Source organism: Pelodiscus sinensis, chromosome 11, assembly GCF_052426305.1.
Source record: "Pelodiscus sinensis isolate ZL-2025 chromosome 11, ASM5242630v1, whole genome shotgun sequence".
Taxonomy (NCBI): domain Eukaryota; kingdom Metazoa; phylum Chordata; order Testudines; family Trionychidae; genus Pelodiscus; species Pelodiscus sinensis.
This window is the reverse complement of record NC_143062.1, coordinates 48768425-48780655: the sequence shown is the minus strand read 5'-3', so window position 1 is coordinate 48780655 and position 12231 is coordinate 48768425. Positions and strand designations below refer to the sequence as shown.

At 44.8% G+C, this 12231-nt stretch overlaps 1 protein-coding gene across 8 annotated transcripts in view; it reads right to left on the bottom strand.

The window, feature by feature from the left end:
• CADPS (calcium dependent secretion activator) overlaps window positions 1-12231 on the bottom strand; it is a 418422-nt gene that overhangs the window by 19715 nt on the left and 386476 nt on the right. The gene's annotated exons all lie outside the window — the stretch shown is intronic.

Below are 12231 nucleotides of genomic sequence, written 5' to 3'. Positions count from 1 at the left end.
AAGCGGGGAGCCGCCGGGGTTCGAACCAGCGGGGATTTAAAAATGGCGGCTCCCCGCTTATGCAAATGAAGCCCAGGAAATTCAAATCCCGGGCTTCATTTGCAAGTGCGGTATGCCTTCATTACCCCGCTAGTTCGAACTAGCGGGGTAGTGTAGACATACCCTCTGTGACTTCAGTGAGCTTAAGAAACTGACCTTGCACATGCTTATGCATGTGCTTAACCCATCCCAGGTGAACAGCACTGCTGAAGTTGGTGGGATGGCTTGGGCGAGCCGAGTTCAGGACCGGATTAAGGCATGGGCTAGCCGGGCAGCTGCCCAGGGTGCCAACCTATGGAGGGCGCCTGAAGGCAGCTGAAAGGGGCACACAGCACACCTGGCTCCCGGACTGCAGTAGCTCCCAGTGGCCACCCTGCAGCGGCCACCCAGGGCGGGGGCTGTGTTAAACCCCACAGCACCGGGCTGGCTAGCAGCTTCCGTCCCCCCGCGGCTGTGGGGCCCTGCACGGCCAGGCTTGGCCTGCACCAGGTGGCCCCAGGCTTCGTGCCTGCGGTGGTAGCCGGGCTGGGTCGAGCCAGGCACGTGCATCCTGCCACCGCCAGCTCCTTGCGCCCTCCCTCTCACGCCATGTGCCCTCCCCCAACCCGGGGCGCAATTAACCTGTCTGCCCGAGGCGCTGGAATGGCTCTGTCCAGCCGTGGCCAAGTTAAGCGCTTGTGCGTTGGTAGGAACAGGGCCTGAGAGGCAGCCATTTCCTGAGACGTGATGGAACCAATCCCTTCGCCCGGGGTGGCTGCATTGAAACCGACGCTGACTTTTTGATGACATGTAAAACTGCAGCCCTGGCCACTAAAGTTTCATGATGCTTCTCCTGGCTGAAAAGCAGGGCCTGGAAGAGTCCAATGCAAGAAGAATGCTGTTGGATACAGGTTTAATGCTCAAAAACGAAGCCGTGCAGAGGTGCAAAAGACACGGCCACCCGTCGGCCTCAGGCCCAAAACACTGCAGCTGTCTCCAGACAGGGTCCTGGTAGGGGCAGGGCTCTGCTAGGTAGAGACAGTGGCATGATTTGGGTCTTAAATTGCTTCTGGATCATGACTGAGTAATGACAGCCAAGGAATAGCTGGAGCCCCTGTGTTTGTGTGTGGGCGGTCCTCTCGGGGACGAGATCTTACAGTCGCCCCTTGGCCCCGGAAGGGTGGAACGGGGGCTTTTCTGATGTAGGATATAGCCCCTCACTCATGAATTATAACCCCACTCAGCATATGCAGCAATTCATTCCAAAGACCCTACACCTTTTCAAGTGGTTCGTTTGGGCCCTAACCCTCCAAATGTCCTTTGGTAGAATCCTAGGGCTGGAAGAGACCTCAGGAGTCATCGAGTCCAGCCCCCCCACCCAAAGCAGGACCAACCCCAACTCAATCATCCCAGCCAGGGCTTGGTCAAGCCGGGACTTAAAAACCTTGAGGGATGGAGATTCCACACTCTCCCTAGGGAACCCATCCCAGTGCCTTATCACCCTCCTAGGGAAATAGTTTTACCTAATATCCAACCTAGACCTCCCCCACTGCAACTCGAGACCACTCCACTCAAGTGTAGTCCTACTGAAGTCAATGCTGGTTATCTACTCTGGTCAATAGGATGACTCAGATGAGTAAAGTGATATGTGTTTATAGCCGCTGGCCCTTCATTTGGCATGGGTGTATGGGCAAACTTTGCCCCGGGGTACTTGGACTTCCTCCTCCCAGGCAGATAGAGATGTACAAAATGCACCATGCTTGCGACATGGCCTTTGACACGTTATCACTGCCCACCAGGGTTTTGTACCCCCCAAATGTTGCATTATTTGCAATTTTGATAAAGTTTTTGCATAAAAAGGTGAAAAATATATTGCAACCTTGGTTTCTGCATTTAAAGGAGTCTCCACTTGTATTTGTATTTTTTTTTTTTAAGAAAAGATGTTGACATTTTAAACCGAGGTTCCCATCCAAAGAGCCTGGTTAAACATAATAGCTACATAACATTTTTGTAAAGCACCCAGCCTTTTGTTTGTCAATGCAGTGTAATACAATGACAGTATAATTGGATGTAATGTTGATTAGTAAGATGCAATGGATGTTATACAATACTTTAATTGTACAGGGGTTTTTAGATTTTAACACTAGAACTGAATCAACAGACGTCACAAACTGGAGTTGGGAACCTTTCATTGAGTTCTCGTGTATAGCCTGCACATTCCAAAAAGTGTAGTTAAAGGCTGCCGAGGTATTAACTGTGAACGGGAAAAGAGTGAATGGGGAGAAAAGGATCCCCTGGTATTGGACGTGGGGTTTCGGGACAGAAAAAAGACATTTCTCCCCCAGGTCCTGGTAAGCATTTTTGTAGGCTGATATCATAAGTGCAGGGTAAGGCTTAAAGGAATCTTGGAGAAAGAAAAGAGCTACCAATCAAGAGAAATAAAGTGACCTCCAGCTGCGAATCTAACATGTGCCACTGCCCTGGGAGCAATTGTGGGGACTGGGCTGCAGAGAGAGAAGGGAGAGAGGCGTGAAGAAGCGGTCGTACATCAGACAGTTCTTTACTGTCAATGCCGACGGCTCGTCCCTCATCCCAGCTCACAGCGGGGATAGAAGGAACCCTGCTCCGCAGATCCTTCTCCTACTGTCCTGACCAGTGTGCATGAGGTTAGGTCAGCACATCTGGACAATCAAAGACCCAACTGCTTAGCCCCTACTCCAATTCTTCCCAGACTTGCCTTGGAAAAACCCACAAGGGGAGGCCCCATAAGTGCTGACTTTCAAAAATGCTGGGGTGTCTGGGTGCTAGACTGCCGGCTCTGCCTCAGGTCCTGCCTCCATTCCATCCTTTCCCTCAAGGCCCCACCCATCCCGCCTCTTCCCACCCTTGCTCCGCCTCTTCCCACTCTTCTCTACCGCTCCCCCGAGCATGCTGTGTCCTAGCTCTGCCCCTTTTCCCCCAGAACATCCTGAATGCTGCAAAACAGCTGATCATGGCGGGTGGGAGGCACGGGGAGGAGCTGATGGGGGAACAGCTGGCAGGTGCTCAACTCCCACCAGTTTTTCCTCCATGGGTGCTTCAGCCCCAGAGCACCCACAGAGTTAGAGCCTTTGGGACTCCTGTTCCACATGGGCATGTCTATACTAGGAAACTATTTCAAAATAACTAAAATCGATTTACTAACTCCCAAAATAACTGAAACTGATTTAATAACTCCCAAAATAATTGAAACCGGTGTAGTATGTCACAAAATAACTGAAATCAAAATAGCGCGTCCACATTACGGGGAAGACTCGAAATCAGTCTGAGGCAGGCTCCGTTATTGTAGATGTGCTGTCTTGACTTAGGGCTCCAGGAAACACTGGGGAGTAATTAGTTTGAATTATTCTGGGGAGTCGTTATTTCAAAATAGTGGCACCGGGGTCTCCACACTCATGCTATTTCGAAATAACTATTTCAAAATTAATGTTATTCCCCGGGGAAAGCAGGAGAACAGATTTCAAATTCTCTGGCCCGATATTTCAAAATAACGGGCTTGTTAGTTTGGACGCTCCACTTCTTAATTTGACCTAAGAGGTGTTATTTCAAAATAAAGCCCTAGTGGTGACCAGGATCTTGTGTAGCTCTCCCACTGCATGCTGGGATGCCCATGCACGCAAAGGGGTGGAAAAAGGATTTGCCCAGTGGAATATAGGATTTTTTGGGGGAAACAGAATTGTTCATTTTGCCATGGACTTATCTACAAAGTCTTGGATTTTGATGTTCAAATATTTTCTCACCTGAGCATCATGACTATTAGGTGTCAGGTGAGAACTAACTATCGACTGCAGAATCATAGACCCCTAGGGTAGGAAAGGACCTAGTGAGGTCATCAAGTCCTGCTCCCTTCTCTGGGGCATGAGCAAGCAAACCTAGACCATCCCTGATAGAGGTTTCTCCAACCTGTTCTTAAAAAATCTCTGGTGATGGAGATTCCAAAACTTCCCTTGGACGCCTATTCCAGAGCTTAACTATCCTTAGAATCATAAAGTTTTTGATTAACATCTAACCAAGATCTCCTTTGCTGTCGATTAAGGCCATTACTTTGTGTCCTAGCTTCAGTGGACATAGAGAACAATCGATTCCCATTGAGGGACTGACAGAATTGCCTAGCCCCTGGGCAAGGTCGAGGAGGCCAGCTCTACACTCCCCGAAGGGGCGGAGTTGGGGGGGCCGCCAGCCCTCAGTGCTCCCCTGACCATGTTGTGCCCCACCCAACCAGCTCCCAGCACTGCCTGGAGTGCACTGCCCTGGGCTCTGGTGGCAATTTAAAGGGGTCTGGTTGCCATAGTAGCAGCAGCACCAATCGGGAACCCTGGGCCTTCTGAATCAGTAGGCCCTGGGGCAGACCGCTGGTGGGCCTGATTCCCATCCTCTTTACAGCAGCCTTTCATATATTTAAAGGCTCATCAGAGTCCCCCTCAGTCTCCTTTTCTCAAGTCTACACATGCCCAATTGTTTTAACCTTTCCTCACAGGTCAGGTTTTCTAAACCTTTGGTCATTTTTGTCACTCTCCTCTGGACTTTTTCTCCAATTTGTCTGCCTCTTCCCTTAAAGCATGGTGCCCAGAAATCGACACGGTACTCTTACTCAGCTGTACCAAGGCCGAACAGAGCAGGACAATTAACTCCCATGTCTTACACCCCGCACTCCTGCTACCTTCATCCTTAACCTTTCATCCGGTTGTGCTTTCCTTGTGCCCCCCTATCTCACAGAGCTGGAAGGGACCTTGAGAGGTAGTCAAGTCAAGTCAAGTCCAGTCCCCTGCCCTCATGGCAGGACCAAGCACCATCCCTGACAGACTTGCCCCAAATCCCTAAAAGGTCCCCTCAAGCATTGAACTCACAACCCTGGGTTTAGCAGGCTTATGTTCAAACCACTGAGCTGTCCCTCCCCCAAATAGCAGTTGAAGTCAGTGGGGCTTTTGGAGAGTCCCAAGAAATGGACGATTGGGCCCTTAGGGTCTCATTCTAGAATAATCAACTGGAAGCTCACCTCAGGTAAAACAACTGTGAAGTAAGAACAGACCAGCAGATCGTGCACAGTGTGCAAAGGGCCAGATTTTCAAAGGTACTTAGAAAATGCAAACAGGTTCTCTGGAAAGTTCAACTATGTCCCTAAGGTGGCCAGCCACCTAACCCCACTCTGTTGCCCCCGGCAACAGGAGTTAGGTGCCTAGTACTAGGCACTTTTGAAAATCCCACTATCTGTATAACTTTAATAAGCGGGCCTTCTATGGCACGCATGTATGTATTGCATAATGACAAATCTATACATTCAGCTCTAATCCAACAGTTTAGGTTGGCTAAGCAGGAAAGACTATTCTGTTAAGCTAACTGACCTCTCGTTTCAGAATTGAGGACAATTTGTCTTCTGTAATGCAACGTGACAACGTTCCTGCCACAAAATGTACCTTGGGTATTTTTTAATGGCAAAATAAAGAGTCTGTTGCTTACAGTCTGCCATAAAAAGAATAATTCTCCAACACTAAAAAGCACCGTGCAGATCATGTTAGCAAGACTATGCTGACCTTAAAGTAACAGAGCAATCAGTCTGACTTCTTAGAATGATTAATGGAACAATCTCCTATGGAAGAGAAAACAAATTAACTGTCTTCACCAAATGTCTCCTGCAACACGAAAAGCTGTTCTGATAAAGACATTTAGAAGGCAAAACTCTTACACACATGTAAAATCCAGTGACAGATCTAGGACTTATTTTATTAAGAGTCCCCCTACAATAAATTAAATGAAACCTACTTAAATGAATACTTCATGAAAGAATAAACCTTGTTAACGGAATACATTTGCTAGGCTAGGCCCTGTTCCAGAACATGTCCTCACTACCTTAGGCAGCTTGTGGCCAGGAACAGAAAGAAAATAAGTCCTTGCTTCCCTTTCGCCGTGATTAATAAGCCTATTAAACACCTCTTGTTTTTTTTTAAGCACGTTTTGCAAATGAACTCCAGAAGATGAAGGGCTCAGCTGTGAAATAGCATGACCCTGCATGCGGGTTTGGCACATGTCTTTTTGTTGGGTTAATGCCCCCCCCAGTAATAAAGGAGAGTCTATAACGTTTTCCTTTCCCATAGCAGCAATAACTGTATGTGGACAATATTTCCCACCACACTGGACTTTACGGTTTTTACTCAACTTCCATGAATCTCAGAGCTTCCAGTCTGATGCACCTCTCTGAATAAAAAATTCAGCTGATGTGATTTCAACTCATTCAAACATTGTGCCTTGATTGAAGGAAACACAAGGGCTACTGAGGGTGCTTTAAAAGTATCTCTTTTAAAGAACAACAACGACAACAAACTGCAGCATTTCCCAAGGCCAAGCTGCTTTATTCATTCACTTCCAGATTAACTCTTTAGAGAAAAGCTGAAACAGCGCATGGAGGCTGTCTCAGAGTGGAAGTAGGAGAATTGATGTCCCATTGAGCAGACTTGCTATGTAGGAAGAAAAGTAGCCCTTTTCTAAGGTTCAGTCAGCCAGCTGCATTAGCTTCTTCTAGTGCTGTCCATATCACCTTTGCTCTTTTCCACAACTTTAGGAAATATACTAAGTGCTGATTCAGCAGGGCATTCATGTTTAGTATAACTTGCACTGTGAAAACATGGGAGCAAATTCTGTCTCATGCATGCGCAAGAGCTCAGAGCTCTCCAGAACTGTGCTCCAGCTGGACTCCTGGGTATGGCTGCCTATCCCTGCTGCCCTATCTAACGGGGACGCGTCGCATAAAGCGGCTGGCCAGGTGGCAAGCCCAGTGCTTGTATGAGAGATGGCAAAGTTGAGGTGCAAGGAGCGGAGCTGATTTGGAGTAAGGCCACACAGGGATTCAATGGCAAGGCTGCGACTAGGAGCCAGGTCTCTTAATCCCCACTTCTGGGGCCCGGTCCAGGGTAGGGATGTGGGGGAGGCAGTGCCTGCCCTGATGTTCCAACAGGAGGTGCTTCGGGATCTCCATGGCAGGTTGGGAAGGCGAAGGGGCCACGTGGCCCCATCTCAAAGTGCTGTATCATAGCCTCCCAATGCAGATACCAAGTGCTGGGACAACTGTCCTATCAACACTGAAGGCCAGCTCCCCTACAGGCAAGTATGGGGGAGAACATACAGGCAAGTATGGGGGAGAACATCCGCCAGGACTGCCTTAATCTGCCTTCCCTTCCCAGTTTCCTCCTCTACCTTCCTCAAACCCACTCATTTCAATTTGGCTCTGTGTGTCAAAATAAAAAAACACCCTCATTGTCCTGGCAAATACAAAGCGGCTTCATGATGGTATTTAACAACAACTATCCTTAGAAACGAGTGGTCCTGTAGCATTTTCGAGACTCTCTCTCTTTGTCTCTCTCTCTCTCTCTCTGTCATCATGAGCTTTCGTGGGCACACCCTGCTTCTGAAAGCTCATGATACTACATATATATTAGTTAGCCTCGAAGGCTATGTCTGGACGACAGAGGTTTTTTTTTTTAAAAAAAAATAGCCTTTTTTCAAAAAAATAAATTCACCTGCATCTAGACTACTGTCACTTTCTTTCCAAATTAAATTGAAAGAACATGGCGTTTTTTCCAACAGCGGTAAACCTTATTTTACGAGGAAGAATGCCTTTTTTTGAAAGAGCTCTTTTGAAAAAAACACGTTCTTGAATGCAAACTGGGCTTTTTTGAAAGAGTGTGTCCAGATTGGGTGCTCTCTTTTGAAAAAGCGGATCGCTTTTTCGAAAGTTTTGTGGCTGTCTAGATGATCTCTTTCGAAAGAGGCTTGTAGTCTAGACGTACCTTAAGGTGCTACAGGACTACTCGGTTAAGATTTTTTTTAAATTACAGACTAATGCGGCTACCCCTCTGAAACTGATCAGGCTGTTACTGTCTGCTCGTACAGTTCGGCGACAGTTGAATGTATAGTGAGACAGGGAAATGGTAAGTCAAGCCTTCTGCAAAAAGTATAGAGCAGTTAGCACTGTAACTACTACTGCATCCTCAGGACCGTATCACCGCATGATTAAGTTCTTACCCAGACTTTTCAGTAAGGGCAACCTAACTGATCTGATAACTGCCAAGGACAAGCCAAATACACAGAGTCAATCTATGAACATTTAATCCCCAGAAGGCAGATTAAGTGTATAATTGACCCATATAATCCTTGTATCATCTCCAGTCAAATGTTTTCTATGTCCGGTTTAAGCGGACATGAGGCCCATAAGAAAGCTATCAAAGACAGAATATCATCATTGCAGTGGATTTCATCAAAGTTAGAGATGGCTTTTTAATCACTGATCTCAGAGACTGTTAGATTTAAGCAGATGAACTAGCACTAAGCACATCTGTTTTAATCCTTATCTTCTACTCAAGCTTGTGTCTTCAAGAAGTACATGGAGGGAAAAAATAAATTAATTTTTGTTTAGATTCTTGCAATCTTAGGAGCTTCTCTTGATGATTTATTCTCTCATATCAAAAGCACGTTTTGGGGGTTTCTGTAAGATATTGACTTAATCATCAGAAAGAAAAAAAAATGCCATCTGCGCTATTTATGGATTTGAGAGGTTTGCATCAATAGTCCAAAATTCACCAGAACCTCAGCTGCTTTCTCGACATTCGGCAGCCTTTTGTGTACAAGCTACTTTCCGGTGACCAAGACATCAATTTGTTGCTAGCTAGGAAAAAGCAAGACTATAATTATAATACCAACAGGCCCACCATATCGCTGTGTGGTCGGTTAAATCGAAATGGGCTGGAAATATATATGCTGTATATGTGGATCTAAATCTGTAAACTATCATGAAGGCACTAATCTTTGCAGGCATATCTCCCTCGGCCTCAAAGGGAATTCTGGCTGTTTAGAAGCCCATCCTGAAAGATGCTGAGTGCCTTCAGGTAAGAAGGCTGAGTGGCTTCAAAACCCACACAGGATTGGCCTCTACGACTGAAAGATAAGACCCTTTTTTCCAGGTCCATGGCATTCATACCTCTAGCCCATCTGGCCCTGCTTGTTTGTATCTCAAACAATCAAATGTATTTTTAAAAAAATCCCTTTTCCGAGACAAAGCTGCAAACTGTTACAGTGAGCTGAGTTTGCAGAACTGCTTTCAAAGCATTATACAGTTTTTCAAGCCACATGCACACACAGAGACATGCCCATCAACAACACATGAACACACGCCAAGAAGCTGTTCTTAAATTCTTCTCTTACTAGTTCTCGGTACCAGTGGGCCTTGTTATAGTATTGTACCTTGAAAAATATTGGATGCGGTGTAACTGTAGCCGTGTTTGTCTCAGGGTACTAAAGAGGGAAAGTTGGCTGAAGTACTTTTTTTTATTTGATAGAGACAAGCTTTTGAGTGCCATAGAACTCCTTTATGTGGCTCAAAAGCTTGTGTCTTTCACAACAGGAGTTGGTCCAATAAAATATATTACTTCAGCCACCTTCCCTCTTTAAAAATATTATCAGTTTAGTGGGACAGGCCAAATAAAGCCCTCCTGTTAATCTGCAGTAAATAAGCTCTCTTTAAAAATAAAATAATATTCAAAAATCCTAGTTAGCTCTTGATTACCCGGAGAACTTCACAATCTGTTCCTTTAATGACCCAGAGAATGCAGATATTAAAAATTAAGACGAGGACTTTATTCCAGGGGAAAAAAACTGACTAATTTACAAAATAAAGGAGATTATCTTAATCCTGCTGTGTGGTCTACATTTTAATCTTCTGCAAGCACCAATATCTACAGTCCTGCTATGCAAGTACAGCTAAAACAAGCGCTGAGAATATTAGCGCAAAAATTTTCAGCAACATGGTGTAACTAATAGCATGCAGCCATTTCTTACGGTAGAAACCAAATAAGGCAAATACACGGAAATACCAGGTGAGAAAAGGGAGGGGTAAACCCCGCCCCAGGACCTACAAAGTCTAGAACACCTCATGGACCAAATTATGGGCTTAGTCTTGCATCAATCCAACGTTTTTCCAATGGCTTGCATGGGAGGATGTCCTAGCCCTATATTTTTGACAATCCTGCCATTGCAGTGAGATCGATGAGGTTGCATACATGTGACAGGGAAGATTTTGGCCTGGTTACAACACATGGCAAGGGAATTAACATGATACACTAAAAATGCAAAGCCGGATTCTCACTCGCTTCTCTGCCCTTCTAGGCTGCAAGAGCATCACCCCTAGAACAGACTGATGTAAATGAGAGCAGAATCAGCTCATATGTATTTTTAAAAGGATATTTCTAGGTTCTAAATATGAATGTTTATTATTCAATATCCATCTTTCTTAAAACCATATCTGCTGAACCTACAACACTGCCTTGAAAAATGCAACAGTTTTATAGAAATCCGCTGCTGGGATTAACAAGCAAGATAAAACTAGTTGGCCACAATGTTTAGCTCCACGGAATTACGGGATGAATGCTTTATGAATATTCCAGGTTTAATATGCAACTGGTATGCTTTGTTACTCAAACTTCCGAGCAATACAGTGGGCAGAAGTGGCCAAAATCTGGGCATATCCGAGAATAAAACCTAGACCAAGATGTCTGCATATAAAAACACAACAAAAAACATGGATGTGATGCCGCACCCATTCAAATCCACACGAGTTGACCACTAACTTCCATAGGAGCAGGGTTGGGCACATTGAGGAAAACGGACTGAAACAATCAAAAAACATTCACAAACTGATGCTGTGCTGCTAGAGTATAGAAAACCAACACATGGAGAATTCAATTACAGGCAGCGACAAACGTTTTCTAGGTGATGGCGATTGTTGTGAATTAATATCGAAAGGCCCAATCCTGAACACTGGGCCCAGTATCAAGGGTGTGCAGGATTTGGCCCTAATTTAATTGCTCTGTTGCTACCAGTTCACCAGTACACCAAGCACCTTCTCCTTGATCTTAGGACTGAATTTTGGAAATACGCATTTATTTCAGAAACGATTGGGCCATTGTGAGAGTGTTCTGTTTAAAACAGTGTTTTAAATAATTAAGATTGCTACTATTGACAGCCAAGGAATCAGTGCATTCCAACCCTGTGCACCTAAACAAAGGAGCCAATCCCTGGGCACTTTACTCACATGAGGCGAATCATTTGAGTGAGGCACAGAGGACTGAGCTGGCAGGATTTAGTTCCAGAATTGAAGCTGACATATTAGAACAAAAAGTGACTTGCCCTTCCACAATGCTGTCCTGGCTGCACACAGCTATGTAAAAACACAGGTCTAAAAATAAATATTGTAGGAATTATTACTATTCATAAATATTTTCATATTTATCTGCCTACCAGAGTAGGGAAAGAACAGATTATGAAAAATGCATGTGTGTGTGTAGGAATTCTGTATTTTCGCCTTTCATCAGGTTATTCTTATTTTTTATTGCTAATTTAGCAAAAAATTGGTCTTATGAACCCATGTATGATTAGATCAAACAATACAACCTCAGGTCAGTTACATATTTTTAGAGGTTTGAACTAATGACACAAAGTTCTAAACCCCACACAACTGCCAGTCTTAAGAAACGGATCAAAGGAAAGGCAACTAAGGCATTGAAAAGAACAACCCAGATGATCTCTGACAATTTACTGCTTATGGAATAAAATTCAGCATAGATGGGCCATGCACTCATGGACCTGCTGCAAAATGAAAATGACTGTCTCCTTTTTTCAGTGCTTACTGGATGGGTGATTTATCTCTGCCATTCTGTGCTTTCAACTCTCTGTAGAGCGAGCATGCATAGAGCATTAAGGAGTCACTAGTGTGCTTTATGCATGAATGAGGCATTCTCAGTGGATATGGGTCATGCTAGTAGATGTACACAGGAAGATTATTTGACTCTAATTCATGCCACTTGATATAATGTGATAAAACATTTGACATGAGAGATAAGTTCCATTTTAATCTGATAGGAGATCAGTGAAAGAAAGAGTGGGAATTATAAAGTAAGAAGAGGCTTCTAAGGGAAAGGTAGTGTGAAGAAAGAAGGATATCAAGTAAAGAAGGCATTTGATTGGGAAAAAAAGCCTTCCCTACACACTCGGGAAGCAAACGAGTAAGTAAACAAAGCATATAAAGTTATTAAAATTCTAGAGCCAGAAGACTGAAAAATGATATTGCTGAGAGGTGAAAGAAAAGAAAGTGTGAATGTAAGCTGTTTTACAGAGTCACAGAAATCAATA